General features: G+C 40.1%; 1 long non-coding RNA gene across 1 annotated transcript; it reads right to left on the reverse strand.

The window, feature by feature from the left end:
- Positions 1 to 1,659: 1,659 nt before the first annotated feature.
- Positions 1,660 to 22,502, reverse strand: LOC147757772 (uncharacterized). Its single transcript, XR_015321609.1, has 4 exons — positions 22,391 to 22,502; positions 17,453 to 18,463; positions 15,639 to 16,072; positions 1,660 to 5,382 (listed from the first exon to the last, which is right to left on the reverse strand). It is a non-coding gene; the product is annotated as an uncharacterized LOC147757772 (long non-coding RNA).
- Positions 22,503 to 22,965: the final 463 nt, after the last annotated feature.

Here is a 22,965-nt window from a genome sequence, read left to right on the forward strand (position 1 = left end):
TTTCGTATTTGGCGTTGCTCGAGCTCCGGGTAGTATACATTTTAGGCCAACTAATTTCAAATTGGTAGTTTCCCACAACGATAAAATAGGTAAACAGAAATAGTGTTAACCTTTTCAGAATGTAGAGGAAAATTGAGCTCATGGTCCAGGAGCTATATAAACAACTCCGTTGTTCTAACAAGGAGATGTTGACTAAAAATTTTAGTGCAGTCAAACCGCGAAAATTTTTCAGATGCACATCGATCAAACATTTAGTGTAGTTTAAGACATTTTTCTTTCGTCAGTTTTTAAATATGGAACCATATGCAATTCAATGAACGCTTACTGTAAACAAGAAAAACATCGGTTTGTTTTTGCCACAGTTTCGCTAATCTCAAAGTTAGAATTTAAAAAACACAGTAAAAGTAATTTCATTTAATTATATTACATGGGAGCTGTATAAGCCGGGGTGAGGTAAAAGGGGTCCTTGTAAAGGCTTAGTCGGTAACGGATTTATCTGCTTATTCTAGGGATGCGTTGTGGTCCGGGTTCGAAGCCGGGCATAGACTCACTTTACTTCATGCTGAGAGCTAACTGTTTCGTAGAATGTATAACGGCGTTTCCGGACGTAAAACTCGAAACAGAAAAATGCCATTGCATCTAAGCATATAGAAAACCAGATACAGTTGATGTTAATTTTATAAAAAAAAAATCAAGAGAACTAAGTGGCCTTAGAGTACAACTCAATATAGTGGGAATGCATAATGTATATACATGCCTATTTTCGAAACGGCATCGCAGTTTCGCACTCGTCGTACCACATATCGTTGTTGTCAACAAAATGTCAAATGTGGTTGACGACCCGATTGGCGTAGTGCATTATTAATGTTGCCGACATATGCATTAAACTGCGAATGACTATGACCATGAGTCAGAACTTACCATGACTAATTACCTATTATAAGTCCTGTAAATCTTAGTGCAATCTAATTATCTTTATTTATCTTTGAGGAACTGTAGTTACTGTTCCTCTTCACTTATCGATCAAAATGCATCAGTAGCTAACTCATTCAAAAGATAAATTCACAGAACGCCATAAAACTTCATCATTTGTCTACTGTAGTTCTACAAAAAAATTCTTTAATCTGCCTAACTTGTAATTGATTGAAAAGTATCAGCAGCATCGGCTTCTACAGTTAATCACCACTTTTTATAAGAAAAAGGCATTTTGTGCTTAGTTTTGTTGGGTAAACAATATTAAACGTCAATTCGATCGAGGTCCTTCTGCTCTGAAAGCTTGAACAGAAAAGCTTTAATTATATATCACAGTTATTAAAATAATTATTTTTTTCAATATTGTTATTGATTTACTTCTTATGTTTTTCTTATGTACTTAGTAATAAGTAATGCATTTCGAGTATTTGATAGGCCGCTAAGACAGTAGCATGATAAGATATATATATATATATATATATATGTATTTTTTAAATAGCCTGATTGCTATTCACCCAAATGCTTAAAAAAAAATGCTGCTTAGCCCTAAAGGGTTTTTTTTTCTCTGATTTCGTTTATCTTACTGATATGGTTGCAAATATTAGTGATTCATTATTGAAGTAAACAGAAAAACACAAAATTGATGGAGCTTTGTAAACGAAGTATGCATAAAAAAGAGGGTTTAGTTTATTCGTAATTTGAATACAAGCTACTTCCATCAGGTCTTCGGGCGATACGTGTAAATAGATTATTTTATCACAAGAAGCTTTTCTTAACAATTTCGACTATCTGTGAAAAGCTATTACAATACAAATTCGACATAAATTGTTACAATCATACTAAAAGAAATACGGAATGTTCTAGTGCAGGCAGGTGACATATTGATTTTTTATTATAGCATAGATAATTCTTGTGGGGTTCTATAAATGTTGAACAATAGCAGACTTCTTAATATAGTACTATCATCTTTACAGGCATACTTTAATAATACTATGTGTTAACCAAACAATCAAATCTGCATAGCAAACAATGAGAGTCGGTCACGTTTGTTGGTGAGGACTTTTACTTGGCTCGGGTTGTTTTTTTTTACGATAGTGGCTGCTTGGAATCACTCAGAACTTAGTCCATAAGATGGGCGCTAGTCCCTAAGTAGCGCAAAAGCGAGGTGTCGTAGAAGGAAGGGGCGGGTAAGAGTCGTGCAGGCAGAATCGAGAAAGGGAACATGGCTAGAGAACGGGCAAGCGGATAAGTCAAGTTCTTCCCCTCCTTCCGCCCTACGATCTTTGAACCGACTCACATCGACAGAATAGGGAGATCCGCATAAAGCAGCCATGGCGATGGTGAACGAAGCAAAAAAGGGCTGCGCACGCTAGGCTGCGTAGATAAAAACACCTCGATATCTTGTGCTCTCTCGCATAAACACACACATACACACAGACATCTTTTTGTCCAAGACAGTTTTCTCGGTTTTTTGCAGCCGTTTCTTCTTCAAAGTTTTTTTTACCTTTTCAGCACCGTGCTTTTCTTCGAGCGCAATGCAAGGGTGTACTCTATCGGCGTCACCGCCGTGGCTGGCTTTACACTTGCGCAGGAGACAAACTGTAAAAAAGGAGAGCGATGACGACAAAGAAAGAACAACCCTCAGCGCCTCTCCACCCTCTCTTTCTGTAGTCCCCTCTTGGCAGGTCCGTAAGTTAGTTGGCCGCTTGCTGGTGTGCTGGTGCTGGCATGATGCTAAGGCTGTCATAAGGTCTCAGTCATGCTACCATAAGGCTTGCTACTTCCACGGTTACTGTCACTATCGAGGGAGCCGTCATCGTGCTTGTCTCGTCTAGCTCGCATGCTCGGTGGGTCAATTGCTTTACCTGCTCTGTTCCGCTCTTTTCTTACATTTCTTGGCCCATGTACGCAAAGGGACGAAAAGCAGGGCATGAATGGAATAGGGAGTAAGAATGCCCGTCGACTCAGAGGAGCCATGGGAACCTTCCCGTTTCCACCCTCTAGTCAGTCACCCCTGCTTCCACATTTGTGGGGGGAAAAAGCAGAAAAAAAAAAAGAAGAAATTAATGCGTGGAAAACCTGCATCACGCTTTGTACAACTAACAACAAGGGTAGTGGCAAGAAAAAGGGCGCGAAGGCGATGGCGGAGGACGGCAGGGGTGTTCACATACAGCTGCCGACGTACTTGTAGCTGTCGACAGTTACGTCTGCTGCTATGATGAAAACATCTGTGAGCAGAGATTTAACTACGCAGTTGAGAAGATGCGAAAAACTGGGGGCTAGCGGCACTACAGAGCCGACAAGCAACGCGCGATGCAATCATAGTCTAGGCCTGTCTGTGGTCCTATGTGTGTGCACGTATATGGCGACAAGTGAAGAACACAGGGGATCTCAGAGACGTGGTGCTTGTGGAAAGGCTGACTATGTAGCGCGAGGAGCGGAGGTTATAAGGACGTCAGCGTGACAAGCTATGATGATGAAATAAAACGGGTGGATCTGGTTGACGCAAGCCGCAGCGCAAGGCCGTCATGGTGTGGCAATGTACCACCACCAACACTTAAATACCTTAGTATAATTCAATTGAACGCATTCAAATCTTTTAAATGAGTAGAATTTCAATACTGTTGGACGCTCATCAAAGTAACTACTATGTATAAAGAAATATCATTTTACACGGGTAAGAATCCTGAAAGAGGCCAACAGATGGTCCTGAGGGCATATAAGTCTATAATATTGAATATAATATATCCTACGGATAAATCGTAAGTTTAGAGGCTTCTACTGTTCGTTAAAAATGATATGTACGATTCACCAAATGACTCAGAAAGAATATATCAAAATATATGACAGAAGGTAGTATGAAATGTCGATACCAACAGTGTCCTAGGCCTTTGAATGGCCGTTTAATGATGCCAATACTTTGTCGGCTAAATGTAAAGTTGCCGACTTACAAGTGTAAAACCGTTTACGTCATGTGACCCCATATAATTTATTCTGTACTGAGCAGAACAATTTCCAAGCTTTAGCGTTGGCACAAATTATTGTTAGAGATTAACATATGGCATTTTACAGGTCTATTGAAAAAACCCCAGATAAGTCGAGTAGGGCCCACCCCGGTTAGGCAGCAAATTATCAATGCTCTACCTAAAAAAAGATGATTCTGAGGAGTAAGTAGTAAGCTCAAAACAGCCAATTCTAAATAGAAAAACATTTTTTTTTTCTTACTGAAAAGCTTGTTTATCGAATATACGACTAAAACAAACCTCTACAGTGACGTTTAATTAATATATTAAAAATTACACAATACAGCACTACATAAAAAATATGAGGAACCAATTAAAATGAATGCAGATCGATAACACGATTACGATAAGGCTTGTTCAATGCTTTAGAGTCCTAAAAATAACGCAGTTGGGTTCTGAACAACACAAAGGAGAAAGAGACGAGGCAAAAATACTTTTGATGCAAGGATGCCTGTGAATAGCATCGATTCAACAGAGCTCAGTGTTTCATTAACAAAACAGGCACCTAACAATATAATTCAAAAGAATTTCAAGCACGTAGCGAAACAGATCATTATTTCTTAACACCTTCAAACTGTTGCGACTAAGGTAGGTTCTACAACTGATGACACTGTTTCAGCTATGCAACAAGTTATATTAGAGGTAACTCGATTCATAATCTAGCAATGTAATAATTAAAAGGGCAAATTTACTTTTAGATAAGTGAAGATATGATTTACTTTGTGGCTGGACAATTTTTCCAGAGTTTCCCGAGGCTGCGAACCTTCCTGTTTTTTCTCCTAGGCTATAGTTCGCTTGACCGACGTGGGCCGGTTTTTGTTTCAAATGGCTGCAGTTGATAGATGTCAAGCAAAGGTTGCTCGTATAGCAAGCGCTACGGCTGCAGCCTTGCTTGCTGCACGTCGCAGGGGCTGGCCGCCGTAAAAGCCATGTTTATGCACACGATGATGCCTCGTCCTTTGATTTTCTAAACACCATTGTAATAAATAAGCCTAATAATCTTATTATGGTTATCGTTATTGCACCACTGTCATTGCCATGTCGCAACTACGAAAAGTCCTCCTGCTATTCTTCTACGTGTTCCTAATATTACATGTACACCCTGCTTACTCATTCCCTCTTTCATTCGTCTATCCGTTGAGCGTACGATACACGCTTCTGCTGTACTGGGCTCGCTTCCACGACATAGCCTGTATTTCTAGCGCTCTTTTACTGCTGCTGGGATTGGTGCTGCAGCTGCCATTGCGTCACAGCAGCAACAGACAGCATGACCTACCTCTTTACAGAAACAAAGGGGTACGTATAATCCGGTTCTCGACCCTCCGAAGATAGCGGGTTATCGTTTCGTATAGTACATGCGCGCATGAACAAATCCAGTAACCGGTTTCTGCAATCAGGTATGATTGATAACACAACACTATTACCAGCACTGTCAATGCCATTCTCAGAGATTCCATAAATCATTTTAATACCCCATAATGAGCAGGCAAATCCATGTTGGTCATTGAATTTTTATTATTTACTGGATTTTAGTTTACGAGCTGAAACAGTTAGTACGCAGATTAGTCATCACTTGAGTGTTATTAATTTCGCACAGTATTATATCTAAACGGAGTTCACTTACGAAGAATAATGTATATATAGATATAAAATGAGATGCAGTACGAAATATGTATATAAGGGAAAAGACTTGACCGAATTATTAAACCATCTTAGTTACAGAAAAGCTGTGGAGAGGTTTTTTAATAGTAGCAAAATAAAAAGTAAGCATAGTGTCCACAGCTACCTGCCTCAGACCAGAGAGAGCGATGAAATCCACTACTCGAAAACGGTTATCAAATGCGATGGATTAGAATAACAAAGCTCATAGTCACTGTAGTTTAATAGCCAAAAAAATATTATTTATAAAATTCACTAGACGAAAATAAGCTGTCGCCAGATTAGGATATAATTAATTTCTTCGACATATAGGACCCCGGTATATCACCACCGTTTTAGCTGCACGCCAGTTTTTGTGGGCGATAGTTTCATGTTAGAGATCTGGTTCTCCCATAACGACAAGTTGAACAAATGCAGTAAAAATGTTCTATTTGTATTAATTTTCCCAAATCATCTAATTTAAGGTTTGTTTTAATTCTAATTTAACGTTTTGCGTTACGAAAGAGCGCAAAATTAACGCAAACTTTCAAAAATGGGTTTCGAAATGCAAATAAATTCGAGGCAGTGCATAGATTGATATTCATCCAATTTTTAATGCTTTTTAATGTTTAATACCTTCTGATTTTTTTCTGACTTACCTAAAGCGCATGAATTTATTTTCCAGATGTCTACTGAGGTTATTGTACCTGAGGCTCGGGCAAAACTTTTTCACACTTCTAGCTAGTTACTAATACGTTACTTGTCGAACGTGAAGGTACATTCTGTTAGACTGATTTCAACAAGTTTCCAATGATGCGATTCGGGGTCGCTTTTTTCAACTTCAACCGATTCATCCACCTTGTCATTTAGAGGCAACTTTCGTAGGCGAATTTCTCAGTGTCAATGCTTTTTCTCGGCATTCTCTACCTAGTTAATCTCTATTGCTGCCCCTACTCATTGGTCTTTTTCTTTATTCGACATATCCTTAGTAGGCATCTATGGGTGCAAGCTCTCAACACTTCACTCTTTGACCCAAAGCTCGTGCACCGTTGCTCTTTAGTATTACAATATTATGAGTGGCCGTCGTTATCGTCAAAAAACTGGACCAAACACACCCTTCCGCTTTGAGTAATGATATGCTTCGACGACAAGGTGAAAGACAGAGCACAAAGAGACCGACGCTAACCAACCGTCCAATATCGCTCACCTTTAACAGGGAAAACATTCTACATAAAGAGACTAGTAAGCGATAGAGGAGACAGGCACGGTGAGAGAAAAAATACTCCACGAAGGCGTTCTTACTTGGTGCGCACTCATGTTTAGCCGCGCTCATTATTCAGCGCACATATTGTTCCGATCTTAAAGCTAGTTTAAAAGCTATCGCAATCTCATTGACGAAATGTACTGATTTCTCAACTGAAGTAACTGTCCATGTCACAGCATTACTTTGCTCGCGCGCTATAGTGTGGCCACATGTTGGTTCTGACGTTCTACGAAATTTAAGCGCATTTCACATCCGCGCATATATGCTCACTAATTGGTTGTTCTCTCAAGTAGGTCACCTGTGATGTACTATCGATCGCTTTTGGTTCAGTTTCTACATTATTCAAGTCAATTTTCGAACCCAGATTTTGGGATGTTTTACACTTTCAACAAAATATACTGCCTGCTAAAACGCGTCAACCAACTTCAACATGAAAGGCTTTTATACAACAAAATAATGTTTGTCGCCATCTTTAGTACTATTTGGCTACTTAGTGCATACGCTAGGTGTTCATGACGCTTTACTATATTAGAAAGTCCTTTGTGGCACTCGAAAAGTATGGGTATACGTTATAGCTTTAACTCGATAGACACGTACACACATTTCTTGATCCATAACAATGTTCTAGAACAGTCGCCTATATAACACTTCAGCGCCGAGTCGATGTACATAACTCATCCCATAGCTGCCCCTCGTCCTTAAGTCGGTTTACCAACCTGATCCTACCAGAGATCTACCTAACCATCTTTGAACGATATGTCTGTACGAGACAAAGACAGTGAGTTTTCTTCTTTGCGATTGTTCTAGTGTATGTGTTGTAAAACAGCCGGTGCCTTTCTATCAACAAAAAGCCCGCGAAGCTTTAAACTTGCATTCCATTGACCGCGCTCAATTTCTAATGAGCAGTAACTTTCTTCGTTATTATGGTACCAGCGAACAGCGTTCGCAGCGTTTAATCGCTCTCGCAATTTCATGTATGCTTTTAAACCATGAATTTTATATGTACATGTACCAAGGTTACCTTAGACCAAGGCAATAAAATTGTACCACATTTCATGTGACCTTACAAGCAGACCGTTTTTCATTGGCTTCTTTAAGATTCCTCGACGCTTACAACCAAACCAATGCAAAAGCACACAGTCACTGCTCTTTCAGCTCCGATTTGTCAATCTGATACTTGTCCTTACTTAGCGATGCAACATTACGAATCAAATTGCATTTGCATTATGGGACTTTCTATAGCTTCAAGCATCTGCTACTGTACCCATTCAAGTATGTATCCGTAATGTTGGATGCCAACGCTGGTTTTCTGGCCCTTTTCCATGGATCCTTCCACTTCTTACAACTATTTGACTTTTTTTAGCAAGTGTGGCACTTTGCATGGTACACTATATCGACTGTTTTTCTCGTAAATTTCTAATTATACTTCTAATTTAATTCCATACTTCTATTCCTACTACCGGTTTGACTTTGTTCAAATTTATTGATTAGAGACGTTTCCGATATAGGTAATTTTCCTTAAAGCTCAAACACATAACGCTATCTACTACATCCACAATGTACGCTAGGTAAGGCAACTAAGAGATATATAATAATATCACTATTGCTTTTCACCCCGGCTCAACTACTCGTTTGGTGCTTACGTTGAATGTTTTTTTAGCCTGTCTCTTTTAGTCCTTAATTTAGTTGCGATCATAAGGAATCTAAATTAAATGCATCATGTCTGTTGAGAAATAATACATTTAAGCAACGATCTGCCGAAAGAGCTTCTCATGTCCTCAGAGAAGAATCGTATTTTGCTTTCCCATGATTTCCCGATCAATTCTTCTCTACTCTTCTACCGTGTTAGATTTCAACCACGCGCAGTTGCTCGTGTGTAATTAAGATACTTATATGTGACGTAAGACTACGGTAAGTGACTGCTTCGGTAACACTCTGTTTAAACACGAATACTGCAAGATACATCTCTATGGAGACGTATCGCATCTTTCTATTTGCCTATTAATTGGGAAGGCATAAAGACTCTGCTTCATGTGTCTAATAACAGATTATTTTTCTTTTTTCATTCATATATGTTCAGGTTGCTTTTCACTGTCCACCATGCTTTTTTTTTTGTTTTTATATTGCTATTATGCTCCCACTGCTTTTGCGTACGCCAAATCATCGTAATTAGATGCGCCATTAGGCCTCTCCTCTTTTATCTCCTATCAATAATAACCTTGACGGCAACCAGCTATGGCGTGCACTGCAGTGTTTCTTGATATATGTTTCATAATCTTATGTATAGATTATAAGGCTCTTAGCGTTTGGTTGAAGAAGACCAGGGTCTATTGCTTTGAATTCCGCTAACGTTACATAAATATAATGCCAGGATGCGCAATTTGGGTGGGTGGAGTTATGTTCTATGGTTTCGTCTGCTTAGACCAGTTATATTGAGCAAAATGGGCCATGAAGTTTGGCTAATTTCGTGGTGTCTCTTTGATGACTTACTAGTAAAACGTATTTCCAAGAACCTCTTCCATGGAAAACCAATGCCAAAATCTTGATTTACATGGAAAGAAAATGGTTGACATCACTTAATTTAAAGAACAGCCGAATTGTAATAACTTGGTTCCCTTCTACTTAAATTGTTCCGGACTTTTTAGGAAAGCCATAATAAAATATATTGTTGATTTTCCATTCTACTAGGTTTGTGAATAAGGAATAATTTGTCTTGGATTTGCTCACTTGGTTTCTGTTCTATAGATTCGAATAGGTTAACAGACGTTGTCTGCGCCACAGACTAAAGGCAACTACTGGTGCAAGAGTTATAGGGATTGAGCGGAAGTTCGGCCATCCTGGAAGCCGTCCTGGGGCCAAGCTGGGGAAGGCAATCAATGCAAACCAAGCAGAAAATGCGAACCGACCCTTAGGCCGTTCTCATCCGCTACAAGCGATCAGAGGGAAGCCAGACGGGTACTCGGGAAACGACGCTGGCAGAGCAACGCTGGATCGCTGGCTGACGGCGGACATACACCCAGCGCGCTAGTCACCTATCCATCCGCATGGACACAGCCGCGCTTAAGAGAGAAGCGAAGCCAGAAGCAGCAGCGATTCAAGCAGACCAATTACCCAACGGCTTTACGTCAGCTGTGTCCTCGTCGACGGCCCAGGCTCCGATCAGGTCCCAGTGGAAAGGCAACTTCTATAAAAGGCAGAGAACGCGCCTGGACTGGATACCCCCAAGGAATCGTGGCACTGGAGGTTCCCATTTCAAACGACTGGTTAAAACGGAAACATACGGGGCATTTGAGGAAAAGGGGATTGGACGGACGCAGCCAGCCTTGAAAATCGGGGCGTCACTTTCGTCCGACTATCCCAACTCACACCCTCATCCCTTTTCCCACTGATCCTTCGAAGCATCTATTGCGTTGCACTTACCGGCCTTTGGTCCGTAAGTTAGCCGACGACCCATACGGACGAAGGGATAGAAAGAATTGTGTAGTAACCACCGATTCTGTCAGACTGCTTCCTGCGCTGACAAGCGATGCAGAACCTCGCCAACGACTATACACAAGCATCTGGTCAACAACGATGATACCTCGCGCTATATGACACTAATAAGAATAATACTACCAACAGTATTAATAATATGAGCGCCAAAAGAAACGAGAACCAATTAAATGTATCTGCAGCAGGGGACCTAAATCGTTTGTGGGTTGCCTATCTCCATCTATACTGTAAGAAACATAACTATTAAACGAAACGTGATGTGTATAGAGCTAACTATAATTGAATTAAGGGAAGTGTTCTCACTAGTTTGACTGATAATAATCGCATTAGGTGACATAAACGTTCACATTAGATAAACATTGTGCGGTTCCATGAGACGCGCTCGTAGGATATATTGCCTCAAGTGTACGTAGGCTCTTTTTTTAAAGCGCCTTCCTTCAATAAGATACTCCCTATAGGGGCCTTGATTTGTAGAATCGAATCATCGCACACGTTTCTCCTTGCTGAGACAATCAAATCTCGAGACGTATCCATAGTTTAGAAACAGCCCAGTAAACGCATGTCTTTAGAGAGTGAGTGCGCGCATGGATATGGCAGCATCTTACTTTGTCGATGGATCAGGGCGAACAGAGACCAGGGCCGGCGGATTTGGCCTGCTTTTCCTTCATATTCACTTGCTGTTCTGACTCGTTATCGTAAGAAAACATTCGTTCGACTCGAATTGGTTGGTGCGACTTTTGATGGACCCGGTACAACCTAAATAGGAACCGCTGACAGGCACAGCATATGGCCTAAGATCGAGCTCACTTCGGCTCTGCAATGCTTTCAAATGCAATGTAGCCAACGAGGTTAAGTCCTGCTCCAGATCAGTGTAATAGTGAAATGTTACGTTGGCAATCCTTGGTTATTATTACCACAGGGATCAAACCGCATTTGATAGATACCAATAATACTCATCTCTTTTTGGCATGCTGAAGTGAGCTGGCACCCTATTTTCTAATGCTTAATTCCATTTGATCTCGCAGTCTTGGCTGATCGTTTTTCGTAATTTCTTCTGTATGCTTGCAAGACCCCCTTATGATTTCCTGAAAGCCAAGCGGTCTCCACAACGTATTTGCGTACAGAAGCTTGTATAGAGGTTCAATATCTTTGTTTAAAAAAAGCTCCAAAATCCGCCATGACTTAATACATATATTTTATCGCTTCGAATTCGGTTCGACGTACATAAAACGCGCATATGTTTTCTACGAATGCTATTTTAGAGAAAGCGTGTTAAAGGGTAAGGTGACGGTAAACCCCCTGAAAATGTTCTAAAACTTTAACATGTAAGGCAAAGACCCCCCATAATAGTCGAAGCGTTCAAAAAAATGCATCTTAGTGATGGCTTTTAATTGGTTTGATAATTGCCAGAAGCTTCAGGTGTAAAAACAGACTAACATAAACACCACACCGAAATAAAAAAAAAAAGATGTCTAAATGTCCTCCTAAAAAAAAACCTGCTGGGAAATAAACCTGAAGGTACTTGCTCGAAGAAGTAGCTTTTCTTCCCGCGTCCCACCTCATTTTATGAACATTATTGATACTTTTATAATAAAAAAACACTAAAGTAGCAAACAAGTAGGCTAACTCAGACGATGGACAATACCGTCCTACAAAAAGGGCATTTCCTATAACAACAAGCTAGAGATATTGGAACTGCTATAGAGAGAAAAGAGGGAGAGAGAGAGAGTGTGGCTTCCATTATAACTATTATTCCTAGAAAATAACCTTACCTCCATTAAATTGAGGCTTCATGGGCCGCTTTTAATTTGGCCCACAAAACAAGCAACTTTTAACTTTCTTTTGTAAAGATAGAGATGAGAAAAATTATAGCTACAGCGTGCGCAGGTCACCTTACATTAGTATCATTCTATTTGTTCTATAAGTCGTTTGCCCTACAATACGCCTTTCAAGTACTAAGTGCCGCATAGTCGGTGTTTATGTTATTCTTGCGGATTTTTTTTTTTTTTAGCGAAAAACTGCCACACGTGACATTTTGAGTTAACTAAAAGTATCTAAGCGTAAAAAGCATGGGAGATAATGTAGAATTGTATAATATCTTAGTTGTACACAAATACGATACTTATAATCCGAGTTCGATTTGAGTAAACCAGCCCAACAACGACGAACAACTTTTTAATCGCATTTAGTGGAACTAACCAACAACTTTTAATACAATGTCAATATAGAGAACGCTAGTTACCAGCCAAATAGAGGCGTTCGAACCGTTATAATTGCGTGTCTCTTTGATGACTTATGTAGGATCAAATATAGAAGCCTATAAGAAAAATGAGTAACTTCTGTTGAGATGTTTGAATGAGAATGTTTTGTAACCTTAAGTTTGAACTATAAGGGGGGCAATGTGACAGGATACGTGAAGTGATCCACGTTTGTTTTCTGCAACAAAAGACAACAGGGCTTCTGCCGTACACCGGTGGAATTTTATAACAGTCTGATTTTTTTGAGCACTATTATTATTTATTTAATGTGAGCTAGTTCTCACATTTTAAGTATCGCACCAAAGACTTTCTCCCATTAGGAGTCCAACCGGAATAAGTCTTGTTGAACCTATCTGAGGTTTCCTTAGCAGACCTGTGAAACGGGGCAGCAACTATCCGAGCAGCTATTTACATTTAATATGAATTCTTTATTTTCTCTTCGTTCTTTGGTTTCTGTATTATTAATACTTAATAGAATTTTTTTTCCAATTGGAACCGGCCTTATTAGTTATGATTGGTAGTTATTGTTGCTATGGAAACGCACTTAAAGGGATTCGCATTACCCACTCGGGTTACGTCCTCTAAATTGAGTAACAGTGTGACACAATTTGAATCCCCCTACAAGAACATGATGTAAGCTCGAGTCTTGCGAGGAAATTGAGTAAGTCTACCAAATGGAGCCACAAACGTGTATTAAATTTTATATGAAAAATAAAATTAACCGTGCAGGACGTCAGAGAATGTCTAAGGAAATCAAACATTAAGTATAGTTCAAGTAAATAGGTTATTTCTAGGAAGAACTGAAGTCTATCGAAGGCAATATTCATCGTGAAAAGTGTGTGACAGCGATCACGAACGAGAAATCGAAAAGGGTCAAACAACTCGCGTTTGTCAACCGCCGCGTCACTATAACACATAGATCTTAATTAGTTCCATCAGGCAACTTTGATTGACTGCTACGCGTTAGAAAGCGTACGCCAAACTTTGTGCCGGAACAACTGACTGACCAGTAGATAAACGTCCGCTAAGAGTTGTGTCAGGACGGCGTTTTGGTATTTGCAGTAGATTCCTCTCTGTTTTGAGTTTTGCGTCCGGTATCACCATTCAGAATTCCATCGCATGCCTGGCTATAGCGTGGAAAAAGATGTGCTTCTTGTTGTGCTTTAGGTTCGAATCCGGGCATAGACATATTTTCAAAGGACCTAACTTGCCTTAATACGATGCTACGGATGAGTAGACATACGTGTACGGCTAGGACGAGGAGACCAAGACACAATGCTCCAAGTATCGGTTCAAAAAAAGGATCTTGATAAAAGTCGAAATGGAAGGATCCGAGTCCAAAACCGAAATTTTCAACGATCGTTCATCTTGAGTTCAAGGCGTTTGGCTTCATGGTTACCAAAGATTATTATTAAGAAGTTTTAAGCAGATTACGCGGGTGTGTATTGCCCCAGAGACCAGATCTATGACACACCACATTCTGGGTTCTCCATCACGGCAGTACATCTACCCGACTACTTGTGCAGCAGCTTCAACAAAAAAAAATTGATGTGTGTGTTACCTCGACCTCCGTATCCATCGAACATACCTTCTGCGATTTTCCTGTCCTCCAAACTAAGCAATACGAAAAGCACTAAGGGAGAAGCATTTTGATACGATAACAGCAATAAAAGAAAAATCGTTTACCAAGTTTAGGGCAGTCCTGATAATCGAATTCAAAAAGGACGTGAAAAGGCGATGATATAAATGTGATGCATTTAGCGGAAATATAAATACCCATCATAAGCCTAAAACATATCATTTTTGAACAAAGGCTTGTAGGTAAAAACTCGACATATTGTCGAATTTCCGACTTGTTTCGATGGAGCTATGTTTAACTACGTTTAGATAGGCAAGGAAGAAAAAGTGATGTGATAGAAATCCCCATCCTTCACTCGATTCGAGCGACATCTGCGCTACCGAAGTCTGTTGCTGAATATGATTTTTCTTTGAGAGACTCAAATTATAATTAATCTTTGAATGATACCGTTTATTCTGAATAATAGAATATTAAGTGTTTTTATTATCAAATAACTGTTATTTAGTACCACGAGTCCGACAGTACCACTTCTTTATCGTTCAATATTTTAGGTTGTAAAAGAGACAGGAAGCTTGCCTTGTGATTAAAGCATGACTTCGCATGTATTACTACAGGTGATATTAAATAAAACTACATTATTCGGATCTGTAAACATTTTTAGCAGTCAAATTATATGTTGTATACTGTGGAGCCCTCTTGCTAGTCACGTTCCCCAGACTCTTCGCCAGCTCTCTGTAGCATAGCTCAACCTGGTGATTGTTAATACCGACTTGAAACCGACCCGTCCAGTACAAAGGACGTTATTCTAACGTATCAACTACAAAGAGCCCGCGGCATTTTGTGCAATATAAAAACAGGACAATGAAAACCTTCACAGATTTTTCCTACAACATCTGTTCTAGTTGAAACGTCGCGTTGCGTGCAGGCACAAGAATAGTAAAGAAAACGCTATCACTAAGACTGTTCCTTAAAGCAACCGATGCAGTGATCATAGTTATCCAAGTACCTCATCGTTTTCATACAGCTTTGATCTATGAAGCCTCACGACGGCCACTGGATATTTTTTGCCTTGATTGTTTATAATTAAGTAACACCAGCAGGTTACTATATGAAGAATATAGATAGAGTAGCACTTAACAGTAAAGCCTAGATGGTGATAGCGCCAGAAGACTGTGAGCGTTACCACTAGAGCCGAAGGAGCACTTACTGTTACAAAAATGTCATCCAATATTTTCACGTAATAACACAACTGAGAAATAATAGCTTAAATATATCGTTCATTTCTTGTTGAAGCTGTTTTCTCTATAACTTCGATCCTGATGTCGAACAATTATGAGTATACGCAAACCCATATTCCCTCGAACGGAACACTATTAAAAACAATTTTTGCATACCACGGAATTGAGACCTACCTTCTTCTATGAATCGTCATAGCCAGGTGTGGCTCTCGATGTATGGGGCAGACTGTAAAGCGTCCTGATGCTGTCAGATAGCCTACAATATTATGTCACCCCTTAGACAAATTCATTTTCCGTCTAGTGGACGATGACATGATTTAGCCCAATCAGATATAGTTATCTTTAATCTTTTGAGTGGGCCAGCGCTTTGCCCAAGGTAAGTTGGTCCTTGTGATCAGGTGGCAGTCCTGCTATTTTGCTTCTACCAGTGGCCTTTGGATTCAGAACCTACAGCAGGGACTCACTACACCAGGTTGCATGATCTATTTCGGCTGCCACGAATGCTTCTGTTATATGTATATGGACATTACCGGCTGACAGCTGTTGATACCGACTGAGTATTGCCAGATGTTTCATGACAACACAGGACGACTTCAGACAACACAGACCTGAAACAGAACCATGTATAGACAGCGCAATGTGACTAATGGTTTGGCAATAACGTTATAGGAGACTTGCAAACTGATTGCAGCATAAAATTTGTATAGATAAGACCAACAATATTTAGTTACTCATTTGATAGTAAGCGCTTTTTAGGAATGGTACTGCAGACCCAGTCCTTTAGGTCGAGGACATTTGCTTTTGCTTCTGACGGACGGAGGCGAGCAATTTTCTACTGTTTTTTGCCTGTTCTAGCAGATTGCTTCAGATAAGATTAGGTTGCTCATCGCAAAAAGTTGGAAGATTATCTATGATTAAGGCCCCAGGACAAGTAGATATTTGAGCAATGCACAGATAGAGAACAATGTCGCTAAATAAGTTAACAGCTAATGTAGAATATACCTACGAAACAGATGTGTGTCGAAAAAATCGTATTGACAAAGTGTAAGTATTACATAGTTAGACTGTGTCGTGTGGCGGAACTCGAATCAGGAATCGGTATAATCAATACATAAAACGTACAGGCGCTGAAAATATCAGGGTAACAGTATAAATAGAGAACATATATACATATATATGTGTTGGAAGAGGGAACAGAAGAACGCGGACTTCAGTTAATGAAAGCAGCGTTGTTCTCTTCCGTCCTCCCTATTCGTCGTCGGTCTCTTCTTTGAGATCTAAAGAGCTTTGATATCATTGCGTGGCCGTTTCCCGAAGCTCCTTACTACTTTTACTAGTGCTACTACTTGGGCACTGAAAAAGAAAGAAGCGTTATACTGAACGAACGAAGATTTGTTTGGAGATTTATAAAGGTTCCAGAAGCGGGGAGTGGAAGAGCGTTCTAGATGATGACCAGGACGCCGGAACGAGACGGAAGCTAAGGATAACGCTCACTAAGGATTATTAGTGGCCGCGGCCTCTATGAAAGAACGTCTTAGGGAAAACTCGAATGGCCCAGCAGTTTTTGTAGTCTGGCCACTTCTCGGCCTCGAGCTATCGTCTGGTGCTCGCTGAACCACACCTCTATATAAAAATCGCCAAGCAACTACTTATTTATTGCTAATGTCGAAACCTATTCGTTGACCGGCACAACCCTCTGACTTCACTTCTTTAAGATTTGTATAAGCAGATGTGGTCATTTCTATGAGAATCTAATGAGACGCGTTGCAGACATCATCTACAAACAGTACGGATTCGCCTAGACGTCATTATCATCTTTCAATGAGTATCTATAAGCTTTGCGAGTCTTCATTTGCACATTGTATTTTTGCCCTTATACGTAATATTGCAGTACCTCACTGCAAGTCGTCCACACCGTTGATATAGAGCTGGTACACATACACACGTATATATCTATATACATGAACGAAGTTAGCACAGTAGGTTACCTGTAGCTTATACTCCGTAATTCAGTTTTTGTATGCGTTCCGGCATATCGGTTAACCTACTATTCCGAGTGCTTACTGAAACACGTAGGCTATGCTACAGAACGGTAATATACAGCTCAGTTGGGGTTTGGAGGAGAGAAAGTAAGGCTACGGTGAAAAAATCTAGCGCGTTGCAGTAACGAGATCCGTTGGAGGTCCGGGGAGGATCTATGTTGTCGTCGTTGATGTTGCTCGTCGTCAATAACGAGTGCTCCATCAGGCACCCCGCAGGCGGTCAAAAGCTACAACGGACACCTGCTGTTCGACAACACCTGCCGTCGCCATTGCCATTCTGCTGCATCTGCAATAGCAGCAACGGGTATAGCGGAGGCTGGCTTAGAAGCATTTTGGGACGCCTACTGCGGGACTATCGTCCCGTCGTGTAACGTGTTCGAAGTGAACAGACCTTAGAAGCACTGCGGGAGCCCAATGCCCATTGCCCGCAGTGAGGAAAGAAGTCGCGCTGCAGTGGGCCAGTTGCATTAGAACTTCCGAACTTTCCGCACTTTCCCTGGGGAGAGTCTCTCACTTGTCAGCATGGCCCAGTAAATTGCCTGCCTGGCCACCCGACTGGTCATCCAGCAAGCAGGCAGGCTGGCTGGCACACCGGCTAGCTCTTGGCTGCTGCTATTGGGGCAAGAAGGTGGGTGGAGGGGTCGGTCATCCATCTTAGAGGTTTAGCCGACGGAGCGTTCTGTCCCACCAACAAGAACGAGAAAGGAGAATGGAAGCGGTCGGTCAGTGAATATAATCAGACTCCCCAGCGCTATTCCCTCCTACTCCTCGCCACAACCTCCTACTTCCAACCATCTCTCCCCTACCACCCTCAACTTTGCTGCGTTCTAAGTCGCCTTTCCGTCTTAGCATCATGACTCGATGTTCTTCATTTCCGTGATCATGCACTCCCTTTCCCCTCGTTGTTGTCGTCGTCGTCGTCGTCGTCTTCTATCTCTGTTGTCCAGCTACCACAACCTAAAAAAATGAAAGACGTTAAATGTCGAAAACTACTCAGTACCATCTATATTCAACTACACTAAAACCAAATGTTTTGAATTTTCTTTCCGGCATCGCCGTTACACATTCGATCATCTATAACTATGTAAAATCGGACTACACAACAGCTATTTTATTTTAATAAAGAGCTTTTTGATTTTTTGAGCTTGTATGGTAAATGGACTGATGTATTAGAATAACTTACAAATACAAGTTAAAGAAAAACAATGTATTCTTATATCTGACCAAAATTACGGATTCAATGCAAGCTATGCGGCGATCTTCTTTGACTGTAGAAAGCGTGATGGCAAGCTATTTAAATTTGATTTAACAACTCAGCAATGCAGTTAACAAGATTAAATCAACACCCTGTGCGTGGTAGAACTTGTACTCCTTTGAGTATTTCTTAAAAGTAATTTAAACGACTTCACGGAGTCTGATTGCTCAAAACACGGAGCTACTATAGGTAACTGTTTTGATAACGGGATGGGCTGAATCTGTTTATCTTTGGCCTTGCATACTCCTAGTTGATTTTCGGGCACCCCGCAATTTAGGCTATGGACTTTTTGGGCGCTACTGGGAAAGCTTTAATGTAAACCCACTCTCACAAACACGAAAGGCATATTTCTCCTGCCCAGCGTCAATTTCGCTTTACAGCGGAGACGCTTTGTCACGGGAAAGATCTCTGTAAAGTGTTTTGAAACATCGTCCAGATACAAGCAGCTGTATAAAGCAACATTCATCCCGTTTGCGGCGGGGGTGGTAGTGAAGCTGGTATCATTAGCTAGTCCTACATAAATCTCGCGTGTAACATAACGAAATGGCAGTAGTCTTAATGTACATAAAGGATAGACAGCCCTCGATACATATAATAGGTGATAAGTAAAGGTCGCAAATAAATTGTCAGTCAATTATATAGTCAGTAGTCAGTCAAAATGCAAAGACGTCGTGCAGCTTTATTTAGGCACGAATATAATTTTAAAAAAAATTAAATTATTCTACTCGAAACTCGAAAAATTAACTGGAATTTGTAATCTATCCTATCAAGTAAAGGTTTTAGGCCTTGAGAAGGGGATGTTTGACATTTGGTAGTTCATTGAGATCCATCGTTGTTGCCTTAGAGACTGGCCAAACAAATTAAGACTCACGAAACATCCACCACTTATTAGCTCTGAGACCAGTGCGCAGGATGTGACTTTTACCCAAGTGGCAACTAAAAAGCTCAAACCCGTATTAAATATTATCTAATAAATAAAATACAAAGTGATGTTAGTTAGTCTTTTTCTAGTTGTAGATAAGAACTCCACCATTTTCAAATCATACTAATAATAACTGCCAACTTTAGAGCCGTTTTTCTATGTCCATATCTCTGTCAAAATGTCAATTATTCCCTTCTTTAAGGCTTTCACTGGTGAATATGCAAGAGGGCCATAAAATTGCCAAAGCTGGGGCTGTAAGGGGTCAGCGTACCCTTGATGTATCGATACTGGATTGTGTCCGAAATCCAATATATCTCACAAGAAAAGAAATGTATTAGTGCCATGTCCCAAGCGCCGATTGCTGACTATTGTATGCCTAACCTATCTTGTCGCCTAGTGGAGCCTCAAAGAATAGAACTAGTAACGTTTCAATTAAACGTTAGTAATTTGATTTAATTACATTGATTAACATTGTTTATAAGCAAATTTTAGTTAATTTAATTACGGAACATAATAGCGCAAATCGGTTCCCATACGAAAACTAATTCCTAACCATGCATCTTATCCCTGTACGTGCGGCGGTGGCGCTATCTCTTTAGTAGAAAGTTCCGCGCAACTCCGGTTTTGTCAATCAATAGATTTTTATCCAGTGCCGTCGAAAAATATTTTCTCTATAGATACTCAAATCTGCTCTAAGCAATACGTACAAGAAACTACCGACGACCGCTTTCGAAACACTAACGCGGCTATTTAGTGTATCCTATTCTGTCTTCAAACTGAAAAGTCTTGAAAAGAAAGGAGCTCATTTAATTTATCAAAAATTTACACCGGGAGATCTTTCACCGACAGATAGCACCACTAAGTTAGCTTAAAACAAAAATTATGGTATACTAAGAAAGTTAATTTTTCCTTCTAAAATTTCGATTACAAATAGTACGTATAGAACATAGAAGATAAACATTAGAATCGAATGGGCTAAAGATAATATAAATCTTAGTATGATTTTTTTATTTTAATTGTTCGTACATTTTTATCTATTTGCCTATTTCTGAAGATTTGTTGTGTATTTACTGTTTTAGGGATAGATAGCAATTAGAGTGTACCTTTTTGAAAAATACTGAGTTACAAACCAAGATTTCAAACCTAGTCAAACGCGAACTTTGTTCAGCGTAACGGAAGTATAAAATAATATAGAAACATAGTTCTATTTCCTATCCCGCGCTTTAACGTTTAGTCATGTTTGATTGCAAACACAGTTTCTCTGTTCAGTCTTGTTAGGTCTGATGTGCTGTGCATGCTACATTGAAAATCGGTTCGATAGAACATTCGAGATTAGACTAAAATAATATTACACCAGGTATCTCTAATGTTAAATAAATGATGGTAATCAATTTTCTGAAACTAACCAATATAAACAAAAACACTATTTACTTTTGTCATTCCCGTAATCTACTATAGAAGACTAACAAATAAAGAAACTGTTGCCCTTAGAAACTGTGTTGGGCCACACGCACACACGATCCTACTCTCTATTGCACCGTGTTAAAGAAATCATCCTAATTCTGTCGAGATCTTTGGAGCCAACTTCGTTTATCAGAAAACGTCTTTGAAACGCAGTCAGAGGCAGAGAGCCACCTCGTAGTAAACTATACATATATTCAGTCTCAGATGCTTTTATTTCGGCCTAAGAGTTTCTCCCGTTGTTTGACTCTCCCAGGGCTTCTCGAACATTAGCTGTTGATAGGGCTTTCTATGGAGAAGCGCCTGAGTCGTTTTAGTGGATTCGACCCACTGGTCCGAATGAAGTCTTCTCAAGGAAAGCACCTTCACTGTGAGCTGAACTGATGCTTAAGAATCGCTTTCCGTCACGAACAGCTCGAAGCGATGGCCTGCGAGTTGGCCTCGTTAAGCAGAGCAGAAAGGAGTTTGTTTTTAAACGTTTCCATTGCACTCTTCAAGCCTTAACCATTGCTCATAATGAGGGTGTTTTAGCTATTCTCTGTAACTGATTATACGAACGGCCCTCTCACCGCGCAAGATTGCCTTCGTTTACTTATCGAGGAATTCGAAAAAAAGCCTTATGGCCTCATTACGTACTTAACAAGCATTAGCAACTCAAGCAACGCTTCGGTGTAGGTCAAGCCATTTGTTTGATCTATAACATAGGCTTAAGTGTCGATGGATACTGGGTGAACTCGCTGGTTTTGATTGTGGATACAACGAAACAGAAACGGAAAATTGAAATCTACCTTAATATAGTGTACAGTTAGCTAGATAACACGGAGGCTTTAGTTATTATTGCAGTCGCGAATAAGATTCATTACGCTGTCCGCGTTGGCTCCATTCATGCATCATATCCTCTGCAGTAAAATGTTAATACACAATTCTAACGTTAAGCTAGCAGTACTGTATAGGTGTGTACGCCATATTTATAATTAGCGGCCATTTTGTTCCGGCTTAATTAAATACGCTACCCACTGGAAAGAGCTGAACTGGCCTTCAGGCCACAGTGTTAGATAAAAGCAGGCTCATTGACTCTGACTAAGGCCTCTCGCTAAAACCAGCTGCGTGATAAATCTTTCTTGTAGAGAGTAGTCGATAAAATGGGTAACTAGTTAATGCCATACTCATTTGGACTATCACCCATCAAGTTCTTGAAACTCCAACTAAATCATTTCTGGAACGGGATAAACATGCTCATACGTACCCTAAACTGATTTCATTCCATATCTGCTTCCAATGGACAACTGTACGACCGGCCATAAATATCTATAGAAATGTACATAATTTTATGTGTCCTACTAAAATCATAAATAAATAGCTGACTCCCCGTATGAAACTCACTCTATCTATGCCCAAATTCGAACCTAGGCTTCAAGTTTAGCAGACAACCACGCATGGCAACATAAACAACTGAGGTCGGTAGTCTGTCCGCAATATCTAAGCTCATTGGATGCTATTCTTTTTGTTAATTATATGCATTTTTTACTTGTTGAGCTATTGTGCGTCAGTTCTTCAGACCTATGGGAAATTCACTGGCGATTTTTATTAGAAATATGGTATGTTCACAGAAAACAGCTTAAGCCCTAACTTCTCCAAACTCTAACACAGAAGTGAATAGGTGTGGTAATCCATTATTGTGGTTATAGAAATGGTTTTTTCGTTACCAATAGAACTACCGACTCTATTGGATCACTTAGAGATATTTTGCCTATTCAACAAATGTGTTAATTCATGAAATCGTTCTTCTTCTTAAAAATTACTTACTGTGATATATATATA

Source organism: Varroa destructor, unplaced genomic scaffold (assembly GCF_002443255.2).
Source record: "Varroa destructor unplaced genomic scaffold, Vdes_3.0 BEIS01000002.1, whole genome shotgun sequence".
Lineage (NCBI taxonomy): Eukaryota > Metazoa > Arthropoda > Arachnida > Mesostigmata > Varroidae > Varroa > Varroa destructor.